A 23,747-nucleotide genomic window follows, 5' to 3' on the forward strand; every position below is an offset into this window, starting at 1 on the left:
TCTCTTTATTTGCAGTTTTCTAAATAATGAGTGGGTTCACTAATATCCTCCAATGATGATCAGTTATGTTTTGTTTCCTTTCACTGTTCTTATGAACTCAGATTTAAACATATTTAATGTGTTCCAATCTATTGCTATTATTGTCCCAGTTTTAGTAAGTTTGGATACTGAATCCTTCTGACATAACATTAGTAATCATTAAGAGCTTCTTTGCTATCTGGAATGACAGAATGATCCTGGCTCATTTTAACATATCTTTCTTTAAATCACAGTCATGGGAGAAAAGTTTCTAACATGAAAATGAGAGATATCAAAAAAGAAACCCAAAGGAAGCAAAAATATTACAGTAAACTATAGAAATTTTCAAAAATACCCACTGAGGTTGCTAAAATGAGAGCTAAAACAAACAAAATTTCCCAGGGTGAGGGGAAGAATAAAAAGGAAAATAAATGAAAAAATGATCACACTTAGGTCCAACATTCAATTAATTGTAAGACTGGAAGAAAAGAAAAAAGAAAAATCAAAGGAAGGAAATTACTTAAAGAGAACTCTGCCTCCCACCTCCAAAATTTTCCAAGATTAAAACTATAAATTTTCAGACTGAGAGAGCTCACTGAGAACCAAGTACAATTAATGAAAATAAACCTTAAGTACAATATCATTAAATTTCACGAAGTTCCAGAACACCAGAAATAAAGAGAATATCCCCTAAAACTAGGTATATACAAAGAAAAATGAGAAAAGCTTTGGACTTCTCAACATAAAACACTAAAAGACAATATAGGGACTTCTTCTTCCATCTAAGATGGATATATTTATAAATAATTATGAGGTAAAATGGAGGTAATGGGTAACACCAGTAAAAAATAAAGTTGTATAAGAAGAATAAGTATATTATACTATTTTGCTGTGCAGATAACAAAATTTTACATTCTTATAATGATGGAAACAACAGTTATTGATTTTACTGAAAAAAATATATTGGGACAGTAAAAGTATGTTGGTGTAAGAGGATTTAATATCAGTTGTAACAGCATAAATAATGCATTTATTTGATAAATCAAGAGGTAGGACCACACTGTCTTATTTAAAATAATGGAGGTAAATATCAGAAATAATAGTTTTCAAAATTTAAAGTGTTGCTTCTAGAAGTTACACTAAGAAAGCAGAACAGGAAAGAGTAGATCAGAGGTTTGATATTCTTCATTCTAAGCTCTCCTTAGTCTTTGGTTAAGACAAAATCCTATACAGGTATTTTTTTGATAAAATATTTTTAAATAAGAAATGAAAGCATGTAAATAGAAAACAGCCATATCTCCTATTACTTTCTACTCCCACTGAAGACAGAAGAAGAAAAATAGTCACTTTCTTACAGTTGCCACTAGCATCTGAGCTGTAGCAGGTAAAGCAGAATATACCTTAGGTGCAAAATTTAGACAAACTTCTATAGCATTTAACTAAGTTTACTAACTAGTAATTTGGGTTGTAAGGGTAATGATGTTTTAAAGTAGCACTTAAAAGGGTAATGGCATTGTAATGGACTAGGGGGATGCACCAAAAAAACTCAGTAATCAAAATAAAATAAAATAAAATAAAATTTTAATGCAATAAAAATTAATACAAAAAATCCATATAAGCAAAATATCAGAATTTTAAATAGAGACAGAACCTTATTGCTTATTTTTTTCTTTTATGTCAGACTGCAATATGGCTTGGCATGTTTAACTCACAAATAACAAGTGTTCTACCATGTACAGGGAGAATAATACTCATGTCTGCTTTCATATCTCAAAATTCGGTGTGAAGATTAACTGTCATCACAAGAGAGAGTTTTTGAAAACTTTAACACACTGTATAAATGTGAACTGTTTCAAATAATCTCCATAGCATTACTTATTAAATCACTAATTCTGATCAAAGATGTGTGGCTTCTGGTACCTTCTAGCAAAGTCACAAATCCCATGTTCTTCAATATCCTTAGCAAAATGAATAATTCTTATGAATACCATTTTCTTTTCAGGCAACTAGAGTTTAATATTATTAACAATCTGTTTATTTTACTCCTCACATGGAAGGGCAATTTGCCTAAATTCCACTGTTGTTTTTTTCCTGCACTCACAGCATGGACTGTCACAATGGGGTGAGATTAGAAACATTTTCTATCTGGGAGAAAGTGCACCTATGAGAGCATGTGCTATAGAGCTCCAACATTTTGAAAGTGATTAGGAATTTGGAAGCCAATGGGTAGCTGTAGAGGAAATAGAGTTGTACCTTTGGGAGGCACCTTCCTCAAAGACCTGTTTTTCTCAAGGTCCATCTTTCTAATTGCTGAATTTCTACAGATTCCAAGACATCCTGCATACCATAATCTGAAAGAAAAGGTCAACCTAAAGGTCACAGGTTTTAAGGGTGCTACTTTAAAGACATTTATCTCCTTTACAACACCATTAGTCTTGGGTAATGGTCTATTGTCTTTCATCATACCAACCTCTTCACCTGCCTGTTTACTTTGAGTTCAACCTCAGAATTCATGCCCCAGCAAAAATGGGTGCTTTTTTTTGCTACTTAATATTGGCCCAGTGGAAGCTTGTTCATAGTTAGGTTTCTAGTTGTGAGTTGTTTAAAGGAAATACAATTACTAAGGGAGGGATATGATTTAGTGCTTTGGACAAAACATGGAAAAGACCTTCTTGAGGGAATAGTTTACAATGAAGAAAAGAGCTTTATACTTAGAATGTTTATTGTAGTTTTATGTGTAAGTCTGAAAAAATATCAGGAACAAAAATATTCAACAATAAAAATAGCTACATTTGTATTTTACTGATCTAAATATTTTATACCTCACTTCATTGCAACCTTATTAAATAAGTATTATTATTATTTGTCCCATTTTATAGATGGGGAAAAGATTATAAAGAGATGAATAATTTTTCAAGGCCTTAGTAAGTAGCAGAACTGGTATTTGAACTCAAACAGTATGGCTGCAAACTACAGGTCTTTAATCTCTGTGCTATGCTACCTTTCATAAAAAAGAGTTGTATAGCAACTTGGTGAAATATTATTCAGACTTTAAAATGGTACAATTCTGTGTAGCAAAAATAAAGGAATATAACCTTCATGTGGTTTAAACTGTATAAAGCATATACAATGTAGGCAATGACTGAGAGGTAACAGGAAAAATCTGGGACCATGGACCCCAGGTAGTCAAGAGAAAAAAAAAATCACAAAACCAAAATGTGACAAGAAAGGCTATGGGTGGAATTTGTGTATTATTGCTAAGAACTCTGTTTCTGATTCAATTGCATTTCCCAAACTCAGGTTTCTCCCTGGATTTTAACTTTTTGGAAACTTCTGGAGATATAGTTAGGGAAATCTCTTGCCAACTCATGTTATCTAGCTCTCTTTGGATGCTCAGATCACAGATTAATTCACTCTAGCATGGCTGATATTCATCACATACTCCCCATTCTCTGCCTTTGCTTAGCCTTTCTCATACTACAAACAGCAATGATAAAAATAGTTTCTGTAGTATGCTAGTGAGATTATGTTTATCATTTTCTCTTATGAAAAATAAAGGTAAATGTCTTACATTTTTTAAAGAAAAAAATATTGAAACCAGTTGTAAGAATAATTGTGATATATAGATTTATTTCTTAAAAATACACCTTGATTGATCAAATATGTCATTTTTTATTAATACTTGTAACGTACATATAGTAAAATTGGATGAGAGCCTGTAAATTAAAGAAAAATGCTCTCACAATTATGAATGAAGTGATATTGGGAGGAACAAGATGCATTGGCAGAAAAAGAAAATGATGAATTCCAGACAGAGTCAGTGATCAATCTACGTCAATCTATTCAACAACTATTCAATGAGTATTTATTGAGTACATACCATGTGCCAAGCATTGTGCTAGGCTGGGTATTTAGTGGTGACTACTATAGACAAGTTCTCAACATGCATGTATTTTCCCACAAAATTGTAGTGGAAATAGATTTTAAACAAGTAAATATAAATGTATAATTACTAACTGTTGAGTGCTATGAAGGGAAAAGCAGTTCATGACAGAATAATCTGGATACCTACTTTAGACTGAGCATTCAAAGAAGGTCTTCTTCAAAAGGTAAGGCTTAAGATGAGACCTGAAGGATGAGAAAGGACCTGCCACACTAGAAGTCCTGCAAGCACACTTCAGGTGGAGGGAATGACAGAACATGTGAGGATTCTTACCACAAAGTGGTAAGGAAAAGTCCAAAGAGGCTGGAGTGCAGTGAATGGAGAAGAATATGGTAAGTGAGTGTGAGGTACAGGTCACAAGAGAGTAGTGGGTTTAATCATAAGTGTGATGGAAACTACTGAAAATCATTGTTGGAGAATAAACTTGAGAAAGACAAGAATAAAAATCAGGAGCTATTGTAGATGTCCAAGTAAGAAATTCTGGACTAGGGTATTGGTGATGAAGATGGGATTTGACTAAGGAATTGGATGTGAGAAGGAAAGGGAGGTAACAAAATTATGTATTAACCAGGGTGATAATTCCTGTAACAAATAGCCCTTTCCAAATCTCAGTGACTTAATGCACTAAAAGTTATTTTATTGCTCACATCACAGGCCAGTATGACTCAGAAGGAGAATGAGCACCCACATTTAGGTTCTTATATCTTGTGGGGGCCTTCATTTTAAACAGGTGGCTTCCCAAATCACCAGGAACAGAAAGAGAGAGCATGGAGAACCAGTGGATCATTAAAAGGGGCTAGGCTGGATGTGGAGTACATCACCTCTACCCACATTCTATTGGTCAGAGCTCAGTAACATAAAGATGCTTAACTGCAGGGGTTGGGGGATGGTTTAGAAAGTGTAATCTGGCTGCCTGTTCAGGAAGAAAATTAAATCGATTTAAGAACACATAGCAATATCTCTGCCCAAAATGACTGCCTGATTTTGGTTTGAGCGACTGGCTGGAAGTTGCCAGCACTAACTGTACACAGGCATACTTTTTAAAATTGTCCTTTGCTTTATTTCACTTCACAGATATTGTGATTTTACAAATCGAAGGTTTGTGGCAACCCCACATCAATTAAGTCTACTGGTGCTATTTTTCCAACAGCATTTGCTCACTTCGTGTCTGTGTCACATTTTGGTAATTCTCACAATATTTCAAACCTTTTCATTACTATCATATTTTTTATGGTGATCTATGATGTTACTATTGTAAATAATGTTACTATTGTAATTGTTTGAGGGTGCCACAAACCATGCCCATATAAGGAATACAAGGCAAACTTAATCCATAAATGTTGTGTGTGTTCTGACAGCTACACTGTCCAGTCATTCCCACATCTCTCCCTCTCCTTGAGCCTTTTTATTTCCTGAGACATAACAGTATTGAAATCAGACCAGTTAATAACCTTACAATGGCCTCTACATGTTCAAGTGAAAGGAAGAATTGCACATCTCTCACTGTAAATCAAAAGTTAGAAATGATTAAGCTTAGTGAGGAAGGCATTTCAAAAGCCAAGATAGGCTGAAAGCTAGGCATCTCATGCCAAACAATTAGCCAAGCTGTGAATGCAAAGGAAAAGTTTGGAAGGAAATTAAAGGTGCTCCTCCAGTGAACACATGAATGATAAGAAAGTGAAATAGTCTTTATGCTGATATTGGAGAAAGTTTTAGTGGTGTGGATAGAAGATCAAACCATCTACAACATTCCCTTAAGACAAAGCCTAATACAGACAAATAACTCTCTTTGATTCTATGAAGGCTGAGAGAGATGAGGAAGCTGCAGAAGAAAAGTCTGAAACTAGCAGTGGTTGGTTCATGAAATTAAGGAAAGAAGACATCTCCATATAAAACTGCAGGTGAAACTTCAAGTGCTGACAGAGAAATTGCAGCAAGTGATCCAGAAGACATAGCTAAGATAATTAATGAAGGTGACTACACTAAACAATAAATTTTCAGTGTAAATGAAACAGCCTTGTATTATAAGAAGATGCCATCTGGAATTATCATAGCTAGAGAGGAGAAGTCAATGCCCATCTTCAAAGATTCAAAGGACAGGCTGACTTTCTTGTTAAGAGCTAATGCTAATGCAGCTGGTGACTTTAAGTTGAAGCCAGTGCTCATTTACCATTCTACTAGGGCCCTTAAGAATTTTGCTATATCTACTTTGCTTGTGTTCTATAAATGAACAACAAAGACTTGCTGGCAGCACATCTGTTTATAGCATGGCTTACAGAATATTTTAAGCCTGCTGTTGAGACCTACTGCTTAGAAAAAATGATTTCTTTCAAAATACTACTGCTCATTGACAATGTACCTGGTCACCCAAAAGCTATGATAGAGATGTACAATGATGTACAATGTTCTTTTCATGCCTGTTAACACAATATCCATTCTGCAGCCCATGGATCAAGGAGCAATTAAAACTTTCAAGTCTTATTACTTAAGAAATACATTTTGTGAAGCTATTGCTGCCATAATTATTGATTCCTCTGATGATTCTGGGCAAACTAAATTGTCAACATTTTGGAAAAGATTCACCATTCTAGATGCCATTCAGAACATTCATGATTTGTGGGAAGAAGTCAAAATATCAACATTAGCAGGAGTTTGGAAGAAGTTGATTCCAACTTTCTTGGGTGACTTTTATGGGTTCAAGAGTTCAGTGGAGGAAGTAACTGCAGATGTGGTGGAAATAGAAAGAGAACTAAAATTAAATGTGGAGCCTGAAGATGCTACAATCTCATGATAAAACGGATGAGCAAAGAAAGTGTTTCTTGAGATGGAATCTACTGGTGAAGATGCTGTGAATATTGTTGAAATGACAGCAAAGAATATTATATAAACTTAATAAGGCAGCAGCAGGGTTTGAGAGGAGTGACTCCAATTTTGGAAGAAGTTCTATTGTGGGTAAAATGCTCTCAAACACGATCACATGCTACAGAGAAATTATTTATGAAAGAAAGAGTCAAATGATAAAGCCAAATTCATTGCTGTCTTATTTTAAGAAATTGCCACAGTGACCCCAACATTCAGCAGCCACCACCTTGATCTGTCAGCTGCTATCAACATCGAGGAAGATCCTCCTCCAGCAAAAGATTATGACTCACTGATGGCTCAGATGATGGTTAGCATTCTTTAGTAATAATGCATGTACATTGTTTTTTTAGACATAATGCTATTTCACACTTAGTAGACTACAGTATAGTGTAAACATAAGTTTTATATGCACTGGGAAACCAAAAAAATTGTGTGACTCACTTTATGTGATATTCACTTTTTACAATATTTGCTTTATTGCAATGGTCTGGAATTGAATCTGCAATATCTCTGAGGTATGCCTGTACTGAGCTGGAGAACACTTGGGATGGAACAAGTTTTTTGGAGGAAATCAAGTAATTGGTTTTAGACTTGCTAAGCCTGAGAAGCTTATTAGCCACCTAGGTGGAGACGTCAGGTAGCCAGTTTGATACACGAGTGCTCAGTTTAGTTTTTGGCCATATATATAAACTACTAGGAAATGGCTAGATAATTTGGGCAAGGCAATGTGTATTGACTGTGTATTTCTCTGTTTATTTATTTATAGCTGTCCCCTCTTTTCCATGGGGGTATGTTTCAAGGCCTCTAATGGATCCCTAAAACCACAGATAGAACCTTATTTGTAGTATGTTTTTCCTATATATACATTCCTATGATAAAGTTAAATTTATAAATTAGGCATAGTAAGAAATAAACAAAAATAATAACAAAATAGAACAATTATAACAATATACTGTAATTAAAGTTATGCAAATGTGGTCTCTCTCAAAATATCTAGTTGTACTATACATACAATGTTAGTACATTGGGCAAAGGGATGGTTCATGCTCTGGGCATGGATAGTGGGGGCAGGATAGTGGGAGATTTCATCACACTACTCAGAACACTATGCAATTTAAAACTCATGAATTATTCATTTCTGGAATTTTCCATTTAAATTTTTGGAATGTGGTTGAATGCAGGTAACTGAAACTGCAGAAAGCAAAACCACTGATAAGGGGGACTATTGTACTTACTATTTAATAAATGTTTACTGAGTGCCTAGGTATTGTTCTAGGCATGGGAAAATATTGCTATACAAAATGGATAATATGTTTAGAGCTTATGTTTTTTTATACTAGAGACTGACAAACTAAGCAAGATAAATAAGTAAAATTATAGTATATTGGATGATGAGGTCTAGAGAAGATAAAATGTAGAAGGGGACTAGGGAATGGAGTAGGATGGCTAATGAAATTTTAAATAGAATGATCAGGGAAGACCTCACTAACAAGGTGACATATGAGTAAAGGCTTTAATGGAGGTGAAGACCAAGGCATGTCTTTAACTGGTGAGTGTGTATTTAGGCCAAGGGCACATTAAATGTAAATGCCTTGAGACAGGAGGGTGACTGTGCCTCTGGCTAGACTGGAGTAGGGGGAGAGAATAAGGAGAGGATGAGGTTCCAGAGAAAAGGGCTAAGGGCCTATACAATTTGGCCATACAATTTGTTTACTTAAAGTTCTCTTCCAAAAGTTGAATAATTACTCACTTTCCAAATTTTCCCTTAGTGTTTTTCTCCTAGTTTAGGACATGATATTAGATAGACAGAATCATATTTTTTTATAGTACACATTGGTTAATGTTTCTGTTTCTGCAAGGCAAGGTATTATATTCATAAATGTGTTAAACAAGAGTCACCAAATATGCATTTTTTTCAATTACCCATTATTTACTAGTTACTAAGCTAGGCAGTGGTGATGCAAAGATAAAAGAGATATAGTTCCTGAACTTAAAGAGCTTCCTGAAACTGATCATTTTAGTATATTGTGCTAAGTGAAAGGAAACCTCATTCTGCTTAGGAGAATGAAATATGTGCCTGGAGGGATTAATGTTTGAGCCAAGACTTAACAAAAGAGTAGGTGCTAGTCAGGCAAAGTTGGAGGGAGTAGGAGGTGGCGAAATGGAAAATAAGGGTTCAGAAGTACAGTTCAGGCAGAGCAGAGTGTGTCAAGTCAATACATATCATATCTAATGGAAGGTAAGAGAATTAAAATCAGGGAATATTTTGGAAAGAAGTTTGCATGACAACATCCTCATCCTATACATTCCTATTAAAAAATACTTAAGAGAACTTCTAGTCTGAAATATATACGTAAAATCCTGAAACTGAAAAATATTATCTAAATCTGATTTTTCAGATGAGGGAACCGAGACCTGAAGAGGTTAAATGATTTATTCAATACCAAAAAGCAGGTGAGTAGTTGTGTGAGGACCAAATGCCATGGGATAGTCAAGTCAAAGCTGGCCCAGGTGCTTCAAGAACAAACACACGTTTTGTTCTGTTTTCTTCATTACTTAGAATATGTACCTCTTTGAGCCTAAGTGTATTTCTGTATGTCTTTAGACTTTAGCATGGCTCCTAAAATCCCCATGAACTCATTCTCAAACACCTGTTAGAACTGTTCTTACTCACTGGTTTCTCTGTGGAGGATTACACCCTGCCCACACTGTTCTTCCACAGAAACTTTCTCCAGGGAACATAGCATTCATTTGTTCTACTTAATTTTAGGTTTTGTTTTGTTACTTTCTTCCTTGGTCATCCAGAACACAGAGAACTCACGAGGCTAAATTAGGGCAGATAGGTTAGAAGTTGAAAGTAATGTTTTCTCTTTGCAAGAAAATACCCCAGGGGCAGAGAATGCAGGAAATTGTGTGTCACTGTGATGAAAAACAAATGAAAGCCTTTACAGCAGAAACGTCAGTCTTCAGTCATCTAACATCTATCACTGCATACCAATGCAGATGTGTTGTGGAAGCAACAGCCAATTAAGTATCCAAAAAACAAATTCTCCCCATTTCCTTCTCACCATGTTTTTCTACAGTGATTCTCTGGGATCATGAGGAAGCAGTGGATGTGCTCAAAAAAATAATGTGAGTGCATGTGTGACTTTTAAGATTATTAGATTAAGATATGACTTATGACTCTTCATAAGGAAACAACTTCCTTGTAACTATAGTGTGTTCCTCTTAATGAATGAATGCCAAGGTTATTTTCTTATATTCAGATATGGTTATCCTGATGAGATCATTCTTGTTTCAGTTACTTTGAGGAAGAGGAATAGCCTTACACAAGTAACAGGAATTGAGACAGAAGACCCTAAGAAGGTGGGCTGGAGGAAGAACTGTTGGTCTATTCTTGAAGGATTCCAAGTATCTGGGAAGATTTTCCTTTGACGAAGGTTATATAAAGGTGGCGTCCATTAGGAGGAAACAACCAAGAGGTAAGAAGAAATCTCAAAATCTCATTGGTTTCCCTGTGCTTCAGTCAGCTGCAGTTTGTAAACCAGATTATTTAGATCACCCTCTTCTCTGAATTTATATTGTCTTTATTGCACTCCAGAAGCAAGGTATTTTGGGCCCACTTGGCCAGTTTTAAAGGAGTGAACAGTCAGATTTCTCTTGAGCCAGAGATAATCAAGGAGAAACACTAAAGTAATGGTTCCATCTGGGGGCAATTTTGTCTTCTAGGGGACATTTGGCAATGTTTGTCACAAACTGGTGAGGGGGGAGATGCTATAGGCATCTAGTGGTTAGACCTAATGGTACTGCTAAACATCCTGCAATGCACAGAACAGTCCTTACTACAAAAAATGTTATAGCTTAAAATGTCCATAGTGCCAAGATTGAGAAACCTTGCCCCAGAGTGAAGATGAATCTCAGGAGAACAGAATTGGCATCATGTGGCCCAGGTGTTCCCCACTTCCAGGAGATTTTCCTTCCAATGCTACCTTTGGAGGTTCTGGGGTGTTATTGCTATTGAGACAACTAACATTTCCTTACTTCAGCTTTAGGTGATACGCTTCCTCTGTTCCCAAATCAGAGAAATCTCCCTACTCCCCCAACTCTCCAAGTCATTAATACCAAATATTTATTGTCTATACCTGTCGCATAAAGTAAACTATGTATTGGGAAGACAAAGAAATCTGAGATGCCCCTTCCCAGAGATGATTAGAATCTCAGCAGGAATCTCTGAGTTGTCATTGTCTTCACAAAAGTCCTTTTATAAAGGAACTTAATTATTTGGGAAAAAGGGCCTTACTTCCCACTGTGATCAGGTAAGCTCCAGTTTTCTCCTGGGTTACTCCTAGACTCAGGAAGTCATTCTTAAGGTTTTTTAAAATACCTGTGGCATTAAGACATTGACAATCTATTGAATCGAACCAATCATAGGATCTGAGAATTGCTCGGTATTAGTTGTCCATGATTCTCAGATTGTGTTCTGCTCTGATTTCTGTGTGGGTTCATTTTATTTTTCAACTACATGCTCTTTGTGTTTTCCCTTGAGGGTCTCGGGATGGGCTTATTTCTCAACTGAATTAGTTGGAAAATCTGAAAGAACTCAGTTAAGTTGATATCCACAAATATTTACTGAGTGCCTGTTACATATATCACAATTAAAATAAAATATGTTTTTAACCAAGAAATCAGGGCAATGATTTGGCTTAATATTTTTTCAGTTAAAATCTATTACTTTTGTCATGATGGTGTCTGATAACTTTTCAGGAATCAATACATCAAGAAATTGAAATTACATCAACAAACATTTAATTAAAAAATTAAAATCAACAAGTATTTATCAAGCAGCTACTATGCATAAGCAGCTGTTTTAAACACAATTAGAGTAGAGTAGGGTTAGGAGGAGGAAAGATGGATGACGGGCTCCTAACCTCAAGTTTCTTATAGATTAGGCCATTTTGGAGTTAATTCATTCCCATGATTGTAAACAAATGTGTGTGTGTATGTGTGTGTGTGTGTATGTGTGTGTGTGTGTGTGTGTGTGTGTGTGTGGTAGACTGTGTGTTTTTACAAAAGCTGTTGTCTTCCTAACTAGTGAAACATGTCCAACTGAGCAAGAGAGGGATGAGGGAGCAATATCAATCTTTCCTTGTAAATTCTGTCTTAAAACTACCAATAGGATGTACAAAGTTGAATATTTTCTGTAAAAATTTGACATTTGTTTAGAAACTGAACACTTATAGATTTTTGTTGTTGTTGTTGGACAGCTGTTGAAACAAAAATCAAAGCAAGAAATAAACTATTATATATCAAGTGAGACTAAATTGTAGCAGAGAATTATTTCGTTTCTCACTGACCCCTTCACTCTCCCATCTCCCTCAACCGCATAAGTATGAATACAAAGAGAGAGGGAAGGTATCTGGCTATTTCCATGAAAAATGACTCTCCCCTACAATCACCTTCTGTCAATAAAATGCTTATTTTCTGACATGCCAATTAGGTGATTCATAATCCAGATGACCATCCCCTTCCATTTAGTACTGTTGTACTGGGTTAAATGTCTTAAGTGTTTACCCTTTATGACCAGTGGCTTGGATCTGTTCTCAGTCAAACTGGGCCACTCATGACATGTTTGCCTGTAGGATTTCTCTTGAGGTAAAGTAACCATTATTATCAGATTTTAAACTGAACGGCAGATTAGGACAGTGGCTTTACCATCAGCAGTGAGGAATGCTTGTTTTACAGTACCATGTATCCAAAATACGAGTTTGTGGGAAGAATTCAATGCAAAATAAATAGCCTATAATTTACAGAACCACAGTGAAGAGAGCTTGTGTGGCAGAGCTTGGGACTTCAAAAGATCCTCTGTTGTTCAAAAGCCAGTTATTAGGGAGGGATGATTTGTTCTAGCATCTTAAGCTAATTTTCCAAGATTTGACTGATAATGAACTAATCATTTAAAAAATTTGAGATAAAATTCACATAATATAAAATCCACATTTTAAAGTATACAATTCGGTGACCATTAGTAGATAACATAATGATATTAAAAAAGATTAGTGATTAGGATTCTAGGGATGTGGGGGGAATAAAAATAACCATGTTGAAATTTTCATTCATAAATATATTCAACTATATCTAACAGAGGTTAAATAATTGCAGTATTAACATACTAAAATGCTCTTTGTACAAAGCAATCTACAAATAAATGTTTCTATTCCACTGAAGGCACAAATCATTAACCAGTTTTGCAATTACAGTTATTAAGGTATTTAAACTTTAATTATGAAGAAAGGCAGATGGAGTTTAAAATATCCACATTGTCAAAAAACAGAAACTCATAGACACAGACAATAGTTTAGTGGTTACCAGAGGGTAAGGGGGGTGGGGGGTGGGAGATGAGGGTAAGAGGGATCAAATATATGGTGATGGAAGGAGAACTGACTCTGGGTAGTGAACACACAATGGGATTTATAGATGATGTAATACAGAATTGTACACCTGAAATCTATGTAATTTTACTAACAATTGTCACCCCAATAAATTAAAAAAAAAAAGAAATTAAAAAAAATTTCTTTACAGAGATGACATTTGGAGAATGCTTGAAAGGAATTTTAGAAAATTGTTGTGGAAACTAGAAAACATAATTTTTGATAGATAAAGTTTTCTAAAAACGTTTTTGCAAATAGGCTGAAATTCAGATAAGACTGCTTTCTACTATTTTGGAGTAGATGTTTGAATTAACACAGAACTCTCAACTTTAAAATGTCAGAATACTATGTAAGTAAAACAGTCCAGTTAAAGAAGCTGATGAGAAACTTCTGGGTAAATTAGAAGAAAATAGAAGATAAAAATTTGTTTGGGCTAGAAGTAAATCCTCTTAACCAGTGATTCTTAGCTAGAGGTCGAGGCATGTTCCTAAAGCAATATTGAGGCTCTTTCAAATTACAAACCTCTCTGTGGCATCCTCCCACCCCATCCCTGCCAAGATCTTCATTTGCCTACCTGGTCCAAGGTGAGCAACAGCACCCTCCCCAGGTGAGACCAAGCAAAGGAATATAACCACTGCTCTTAACCAACAAAACTTGGTCTATTAGATAGACAGAAGTAGCTTTTTATTTAAATCACAGTCAGAATTTATGAGGTGTGATCAAATAATGTGGTGAATTTTTAAATTAAAAAAATTTATTACAGTAAAAGACACATTGCCATTAATCCTCTTCAAAATACTCCTCCTCACTTTGAACACACTTATCCCATTGTTCTTGCCACTTTCTAAAGTAGTTCTGGAAGTTCTCTTTCATGAGTGTCTTTAGTTGCACTCTTCTGGCTGCCTTGATATCCTGAATCAATTCAAAATGTTTACCTTTCATAGTCATTTTGACTTTGGGGAAGAGCCAGAACTCGCACGGTGCCAGATCTCATGAATAAGGTAGATGAGGACACACCATAATGTTTTTATTTGACAGAAATTGCTGTACCAGAAGCAATGTGTGACACAGAGCTTTTCCATTGTGATCAAAAGATACGGTGAATGCTGCTGCCCAGTGCCATCCCATGGAAAGGCAGGAATCTTCAATACAGGAAGCAGTGCATCAAACCTTAGTAACAGTATGTGACAAGTTTCAACTTGTTTGGTGCAGTCAGTCGGGTGTAAACTACAGTTGAGAGAAGGTGTGTTTTAAAGTGTGCCGTAAATCATCCTCCGTCATGACAGTGCTCCGTGTTATACATCACTTTTGGTATACAGCAATTCTGTCAAATAAAAACATTATGTGTCTCCTCATCCATCTTATTCACCGGATCTGGCACCGTGAGACTTCTGGCTCTTCCCCAAAGTCAGAATGATTCAGGGCATTGAAGCAGCCACGACAGGACAGCTAAAGACACTCACGAAAGAGGACTTCCAGAACGCCTTCAGAAAGAACAATGCAAGAACAATGGGATAAATGTGTTCGAAGCAAGGAGGGTGTTTTGAGGGGGATTAATGGCAATGTGTTTTTTACTGTAATAATTTTTTAAAATTTAAAAATCCATGTTGTTTGATCACGCCTCATATAATAATTCAGTAAAATGTTATGGATTATCTCTGCATTATCTGTGAAGAAAAGGGTTTACTGGGTAACTAACTACAGAAAACACTCAGAGAAAATTTTATTTAGCCTGTTTAAGAGCCTCAGGGATCCTCTTTTCTTGGAGCACTGGAAGAAAGTGACCCTCTTTCCTTGTCCAACACAGCCGTGGCTCATGGTCCCAAGAAGCATCAGAAGCGTGTAGTAGCTCCAAAGCATTGGATGCTGGATAAACTGACCAGTGTGTTGCCTTCTCACTCATCTACCGGTCCCCACAAGCTGAGAGAATGTCTCTTTCTCTCTCTCATTTTCATAAGGGACAGACTGAAGTATGCCCTTACAGGAAATGAAGTAAAGAAGATCTGCATACAGCCATTTATTAAGATTGACGGCAAGGTCCAAACTGATGTAACCAATCCCACTGGTTTTATGGATGTCATCATCATTGACAAAACTGGAAAGAATTTCTGTCTGATCTATGATACCAAGGGTCGCTTTGGTGTTCATTGTATTACACCTGAGGAGGCCAAGTAATAGTTGCACAAAGTGAGAAAGATCTTTGTGGGCATGAAATGAATCCCTTATCTGGGGACTCATGATGCTCACACTATCCACAACCTTGGTCCCCACATCAAGGTGAATAGCACCATTCAGATTGATTTGGAGACTGGCAAAATTATTGATTTCATCAAATTTGGCACTGGCAACCTGTGCGTGGTGACCAGAGGTGCTAATCTGGAAAGAACTGGTGTGATCACCAACACAGAGAGAGAGAAACCCTGGTTCTGTTGATATAGTTTGTGTGAAAGATGACAATGGCAACAGTTTTGCCACCTGGCTCTCAAACATTTTTGTTATTGACAAAGGCAACATACCATGGATTTCTCTTCCCTGTGGAAAGGATATCTGCCTCACCATTGCTGAAGAGAGAGACAAGAAACTGGCAGCCAGACAGAGCAGTGGGTGAAATGATCTCTAGGTGATGTGATTGGAAGAGTCTTTGTACTTAATTAAGATAATATAGCATGATTAGCATGATTAATTGCCAAAAAAACCCCTCAGTCATTACAAGCACTTTGGAACTACCATTTATACAGAAAGAATTCTATTTCGTTAAAATAGAACTGCCACCGACCTCTACTTGGCCATCTTTTTTACACTATAGCTATGTTTCCTGAGACAGTGGTGATATGGGAGAATTTGATAAACAAATATGGAACACCTTGAGTTAAACAAATTGAAATTAGTTTATGCACTACAGGACTTCTCAGGCACTTTAATTTACTACTGACATGCCAAAAGGGGCTTATCTGATGAGTATCTTCTCCGTATTTTGATTTGTATTTTTCTTTTCATTAGTAAAGTTGTAGTATATCTTTTTATGTTTTTATTTTTTTCTGTGCATTGCCTGTTCATATCCTTTACCTAGTTCTCTATTAGATATTGATATTTTCTCAGTGCTTTTTAGCAGTTCGTTCCTTTTCTATTACACGTGTTGTAAATATTATCATACTGTCAATTGTCCTTTTATTTAATGGTGCTTTTCTTGAAACAAAATTTTCTGTTTTTGAGTACTCACATTGGTAGTCTTATGATTTCTGGGGTTTGAATTTTAGAAAAGCCTGTCACTCTCCCAGATTATAAAATATATTCTCTTAGAATTTTGATGGAGATTTTGATGATAAGATCTATTTGGAAAATAATTGACATTTTAATGATATTAAGCTTTCCCTCTAGCTATTCTATTTTTTAGTTTATAGTTTTACTCCTATGTTTATTTTTTGCTATATTTTTTCTAGATATTTTATATCATTTTTGTTGCTATTGAAAATAGTCTCTTTTGTCAATAAAATCTTGGAGTACAAGAAAGCTATTGATTTTTACATGTTGATCTTGTATTTATTTACCTTGCTGGACTTACTTTTAATCTTTATTATCTTCAATTTTATAGATAATCAATTATAATATCTTTGAATAACACCAATGATATCTTTTCATTTCATATATATATATATATATATATATATATATATATATATACACACACATTATAGTATGGTTACTCAACATTGTTCTTATTTTCCTAATGTGTGTGTGTATATATATATATATATATATATATATACATATTTATATATACTAGGAAATATATATATATATATATATATGACATAGTCATATAAATATGACTAGGAGAATAAGAACAATGTATCATGCTTAGAATCAGCACCCCATGCTTTCTTACTTACAAAATTTAATGAGATTTAACCTATGGTTTGATAATACATTTTTTTCAATCAGTATGTCATGGTATATAATAATCAGTATTAGAAAATATATACTGTCTTACTTTGTCATGTACAAAGTTTTATGCTTATTTCTTAGAACCTGCATTATAGTTTATTATTCAAAACCTCTGAATGGTTTGTTGATTTCAGAGCCAAGCGTTTCAAGATCTCCTTTCAGAATTGTGATTTGCATTCTCCATAATTTCTATTCTCCATATTTCAAAACTATGTTGTTAAGTTCATGGCCATTAATATAATAAAGACTCACTATCATTGATCTTTACGTTTTCTTTGTGGATTATTACTTTTATTAAAAGCCAAAATATATTTTTTTGCCTGTTAATTTCTAGTCTCAAATTCTGTTTTGAATGAGTTTTATTTTGTCAAACTTGCTTTATTACTATTATCACTTTCTTGGTATGTATTTCCATCTTTATGTTTTTAACTTTTCTCTACTGCTTGTTAAATATATCTATTATTTGCTGATGTTTATTCTAAATAATATTGTTAAATGATAAATTGAGGCATAGTAAACATTTTTAGACTTTATTTGAACAAAAATTGATTCTAATCAGGCAGCACCAAATAGGAAGTGAATAAAAGTACTCCCCCAACAGGAGCTGTGAAGAGAGTTTTATGGGGAAAGGTGGAATCAAAGTAAGAAAATTATTGATTGGCTATAGCTTAAAGGCTAGTTGGCTGTCTGTGATTGGTTGTCCTTCGTATTTTGATTTCATAACCTCGAGGCATTTACAGGTTTAGATTTTGGTTAGCCATCAAGGCATTAGAACCACCTCAGACTAATGACCTCCTTATTTAATTAATTTAACAATATATAAGCTGGATTCTACCTATGAAGTCTCTTTTTTTGTAGTTGAAGAAACTACATAATAAAGCTGATAGGAGGTTGACATTCATAAACTCTAAAGAACTTCTACAAATCAATAAGAGAAAGACCAACATCTCAATATAAAACCCATAAGGAATGTGAGCAAGGAATTCATAGAAAAAGAAAATCAAATGACCAATATACATGTGAAATGAAATTCAACTCATTAATATTCAGGAAATACAAATTAAAGTGACAATGAAAACCATCTTTTGCCCAAAAGAATAGGAAAAATCAGAATAGAGGAAAATAAGATCAATAATTCACTGGTAACAATGATGTGGAATTCTCAAGTGTGATAAGTATAAATATAAATGAATTTTACATATTATGATCTCTTTTGCCTTAGAGGAATGACTGTCTCTCTCAGCACTTTTCAAATAATCCTGAAGAACTTCAGTTGGCCCAAGATTGGCCAATGCCTACCCCAAACTGATTGGTTTTGGTGAGGCTGGTGGTTGGGCAGGGAGCAGAGTGCTATGATTGGTTCAGCTTGGGTAGATGCCCACTCTGGGTCCATCAATGATAGCTAGAGGATAGGATCAGGTAAGACTATGTGACTTCCAGAGTAACCTCGGCGGGTAGGGTTATGGGAGAAGGGAACAAGGGATTAGATCTCACGAGAACATAGCAGGGGTTGCTGCACAGACAATGTCATAAATGCCAAACAATTTTACTTTGCCACATATAAAATCAAGGAAATAATATAAAACATCAGATACGAATGAGTGAGTAAATCGCAGTCTCCACCTTTCTCAAACATACCCATTTGAAAAGCTTTCTTAATTTCAAAGGAATTGAAGCCAGATAAGTGAGCCAATGTATATGATATGTCTTGCAATCCTTAGATGACTGAGTAAAAATAACAAAAACCTGAGGTATTAATTACTTCTAAAATCATTAGAGAAAAATAGAAGCACATGTCACGACTCTCAGAAGGGAATTGATCAGGTCTGCAGAATAGAATTATAAATTCTTAAAAAGAGAAGCTCATAAAAATGTCACCTTGAAGCTGAGGCATTTCAGCAGTATTAAAGAAAAGGGGAATTTCAGATTTCATTCACCAGGCTTCTCACTCAAACCTGTGCAGTGTATTTTGCAATTTGGCTGAGATGGCCATACTTTCTTAATAAGTACTCCTGCAAAGCAAACCTTTACTCATATAGAATAAAAGGCAAAGGAGAACCAAAGAACCATGTAATTTAAAGCTAGAAGAAAGGGAGGAAAGAGGAGAGTTCTTTTTTAGTTAACAACCTGAATTATGGAAGATATTTAAATACATGTAATTTTATAAATCTTAAGTACAGGTTGTGAACTAAGATACAAATAGACATCAGTAAGAAAAGTGAGGCAAGGAAGAAGGACATTTACCTGGGTTTCACATCACAAAATAAGATGCCATAGTGTAATGAGAGATGCCAGCAGCCTTAAGAATTTTAACTAGTTATGTATGCCCTCTTGGGAAATATGAGCTTTTGGCATTTGAATATATTACATTGTAATTTCTTGGTTTCATATATCTTACATATTAGCACACAGACTCTTTGAAGAGAGGTATATGTCTTACTCATTTTTTTAACTACCTTTCACAGAGCCCCAATTCCTTCCCTAATTGTACCTCAAGCAGGATCTGCTGAAAGACCAAATGACTAATTGAATAGAGAGGATTTATATGGACTGGTCAAAATCTATCATGTCTGTCCCTAAATATTCTAAAATCTTGGTGGATGAAGTAATCAAATTAGGTATGAAAAGCAACTGACATGTCAGCATTCAGCACAAACTCGGAGTTGGTAGGGTATAACCTACTGAGAGCTTCCTGCGTTTTTTCGTCAATATGGGACTGCAAGAGGACAGAGTTGTAGACTCACTCCTAAGTCCCTTGATCATTTCTCTCCAGCTTGGATAAACTTAAATACTGGTGTGCCCAGAACTGTCCCAATTTATGCTGTTGTCTCAGTGTAATTATTATTGGTGTCCCATTTCAAAAGTGTTTCCTTTGGAAAATAAATTGTATGGTCTCCCTACTTACAGCATCTTTTATAACCCTATGTTCCTTATCCTACATGCCCTTCTAAATATTGGAGATTCTATTATGCTGAAATAGTTTTGCCTTTTTTTTTTTTAAACGAGGGTAAACTCTTTTCCTAGGCATTTCTGCAGAAAAGTCTTAGAGCTGTGGGAGAGTCAAGTTTTACAGCTTTGGGAGATGCATCTTTGTATGTCTCAGCATACTAGGACAATTTTGACTTGAGCGAGACTCCAAGGGGTAAAAATATCTTGGTGCAGCCTTTATGAATCTGAGCCAGTCTTTTTCACTGCTTGACATTTGACCCATTGAAAAGGAAGAAGTATCAGGTTTCCCTGGAGGCTTTGAACATGAAATTCTCCCATACTCTGGCAAAACCCATTGCCAGGAAAACTGTCATAAAAGTGACGAAGGCAGTGATGACAATTTGGTGCTTCACATGATTTCAACTCCAAGTATTAGGTAGGTGGTAAAGATAGGTTATAGCCCTGTAATGAGCACTGTTCTAAGCTTTGACTTTTTGTATCCACTTATCCGCCTCCCCTAACCCCACCCATTCAGCCAGGCTGTCCTCCCTCTGTCCGCTTGAGAGTGCTACATTCTTATTAACCTGAGTCATACATATAGTTACTAAGTCAGATATTTGTTCAATACACATTTATCAAATACTTGTCATGTGCTAAAACTAAGAATATACAGATTTTTCAAAAGGTCTCTGCATTCTGGGAACTCACATCCTAGAGAATAAGAATGAAACATAGGTAGATCATTAAATTATAAGGAGTATAATGAGCATCTATCTAAAGGGTTATGGAAACATATGAGGCAATAGTGGTTGATTAACAGTTAAATTTGAGGTATTTTTTCAGATATTCAAGTATAAATGCCTTGTAGGCAGTTAGGAATACGGACCTGGGGCTCAAGAAAGAGGCTGGAGCTAGAACCAGATAATTTTGTCACTGGCAAAGAGGTCATAGTTATAGTTGACCAGAATGGCACACGCGGAGTTTAAAAACGCAGCTTCTGGTGTTAGACTATTTGTAGTAAAATCCTGCTCCTGTAAGATACGAAAAGCTTTCTGCTTCTCTTTTTGTACTGTCTTAATTATGGTTTATTATAAATCATTCCTGTTGGAGATGTGTAGACTTCACAACACATATCAACAAATGTGTACAAAACTTCTCAGACGTATTCCTTTCAGTGGGCAAAAGAAATCTTTTTAACTTCTATTATAGACTTAAATAGATTTACTCTATTATATATGATAATGCTTCTTTAATGAGGATTTATCATCTATCTATCATCTATCTATCTATCTATCTATCTATCTATCATCTATCATCAATCTATCTAGAACAATTGAAAGTGTTACTTTTTGTGTTACTGTTGGTGAGGGAAAAAAATTGTCATGTAAATGAACACATCATGGAACTAGCTCCAAAGTTTCTATTGTTCTATAAATATTCCCTCTTTTCTCAAGGTACATGAGATAAGGCAATTAAGATTTTATTTTGGAAATAACTCAGAGAAGCTAATCATGATTGGAGACATGTGGACAAAGAATCATCAACTACCTTACTGCTTTTTACCCTCAGGACATAGAATAAGAATAGTACCAAGTCTTACACTCAGCATCTCTCAAACAAAGGTCTAAATCATTTGATAGTTCTTCACTCCTATAATAACTATCATCCTCTCACTCCACTACTGGAATCGCGCAATTTTCTGGTGGCAGAAGACTGGAGACATACTTGATCAAAATGATATAGGAAGGCAGTGGTGCAACCAGCAATAGTATTCAGGACTCTGTCCATGATCCTTCATAAATAATGTTTTGTTTAGGGTGTGAATGATTGAAGATATAGAAATAATTTACCTTGAAGGAGAAAACAGCTGGGAGGGGGTGTATATGTTTATATGTCCTGAGTGGATCCCACATACAGAAAATAAACTTTAAATTCCTTAGAGATATATGTTATTATAGGGAAGCAAAGACATGGATGATGATAATAATAAAAATAATAAAATAGTAACAACAACGAGAAAAAATATTAATAGTCAATAATTATACAGGGATTATTATGTGCCAGGTATGTTTCTAACCATTTATTTAACCCCTTAGTAACAAGCATTTAAGGTAAAAATATTATTATCCCACTTTTAATTATGAGAAATTAGAGGCAACATGTTCAAGAATACTTCTTGAAGCAAATTTAGGATTCTAACTTGATTAAAATAATTCAAATATGGGATTTTAACTTGATTAAAATAATTCTATCTCAGGACCAGGTTTCTCTTACAGGTGTATGAGCAATAATAATGGGAATCATCAGGAAAATAAGACATCAAATAAAAGAAATTAAAAAAACACACTTAACTTTCAAGGCAAATTAACTTAATATATGCATTTGAAATTATATTCACCTCTTGAAATAGGGTTGTATTTGGCTTAAGAGTGGCACAAAGAAGCACATTCTAACTTAATTGTGAATCCTTTTCTGGATCATTTAGTCTTGAGTTCAGATGAACACATGCTCTTCCTGCACCAACCTGGGACTTGGGCAGGAGAGAAGGAGACACTCACTCCAGTAATCTCTTCAGTGGTAAAATGCCTCAGACACTTGAGAACTTGTTATATTTCAAAATAATGATTAGGGATTGCAGAAAATACCCTCTTTTAGAAGTCCTCAGAGAGTTTGAAACTTGGTAGTATATTTAAAATTGAGTCCTGGGGACTTTTAAGCATGTTTACACTCCCTTTTATGCTTTTGGAAGGGGGAAGAAAAGCCATGTAACACGTTTTCCTTACTATTTTAGAGAGGAATGAACAATTGTGTTCTCCTAATTTAGGCATTTTTCTGCACAGTGTTGATGACTGGGTCAAATAGGTCTGATGAATCAAGTCACATTTTGGATGGACAGAAGGTAGGGGCCTCAGGATGTCAATATGCTGGATGCTTTGTGCAGAAACATGAACATTAGTATGATGGACTTCATGCTGTATGGGTAACTGATAAGGGGTCAATGTGTGTAGGGGCAGCAGCTCTATAATATAGTAGGAGGGTGGCCATGAACAAATCACCTGATATCTTAGGGCCTCAGGTTTTTTATCATGAAATGGAAAGAATATCTAGTTCATTGTTAATCACAGGATTAACTGACACAATGCACATATTTTTAAATTATTAAGTGATAAATTAATGTTTTATTGATTGTAAAATAGTAATAGACACTTTATTTGTTTTGCAAATATCTATTGAGTGACTACTGTGTGGTGGGAACACTTCCAGGCATTCATGATATAAGAGTGAACGAGTTAGACTTTCTAGTGGGGAAGACAGGCAATAATTAGGTAACACTATACATTTTCTTTTGATAAATAACAAATTACTCCAAAACTTAGCAGCTTAATCCAACAAATATTTATTACACAGCTCAGCTTCTGCGAGTCAGAAATCCAGGAGTGGCTTAGCTGGTAATTCTGGCTCAGAGTTTCTCATGAGATTGAAATCAAGGTGTTGGCTCTGGCTGCAGTCAACTCAAGGCTTGACTGGCTTAGAGGATTTCCAACCTTTCTCGTGTGGCTATTGTCAGAAGGCTTTAATTCTTCAGTACATGGGACTGTCCACACGACTGCTCACAACATGGC

General features: G+C 35.3%; 1 pseudogene; it reads left to right on the top strand.

Moving 5' to 3' along the window:
* Nucleotides 1-8,323: 8,323 nt before the first annotated feature.
* LOC109438493 (small ribosomal subunit protein eS4, X isoform) lies at nucleotides 8,324-15,864 on the top strand (annotated as a pseudogene).
* The last annotated feature ends 7,883 nt before the right edge of the window (nucleotides 15,865-23,747 follow it).

Source organism: Rhinolophus sinicus, linkage group LG12 (assembly GCF_036562045.2).
Source record: "Rhinolophus sinicus isolate RSC01 linkage group LG12, ASM3656204v1, whole genome shotgun sequence".
Lineage (NCBI taxonomy): Eukaryota > Metazoa > Chordata > Mammalia > Chiroptera > Rhinolophidae > Rhinolophus > Rhinolophus sinicus.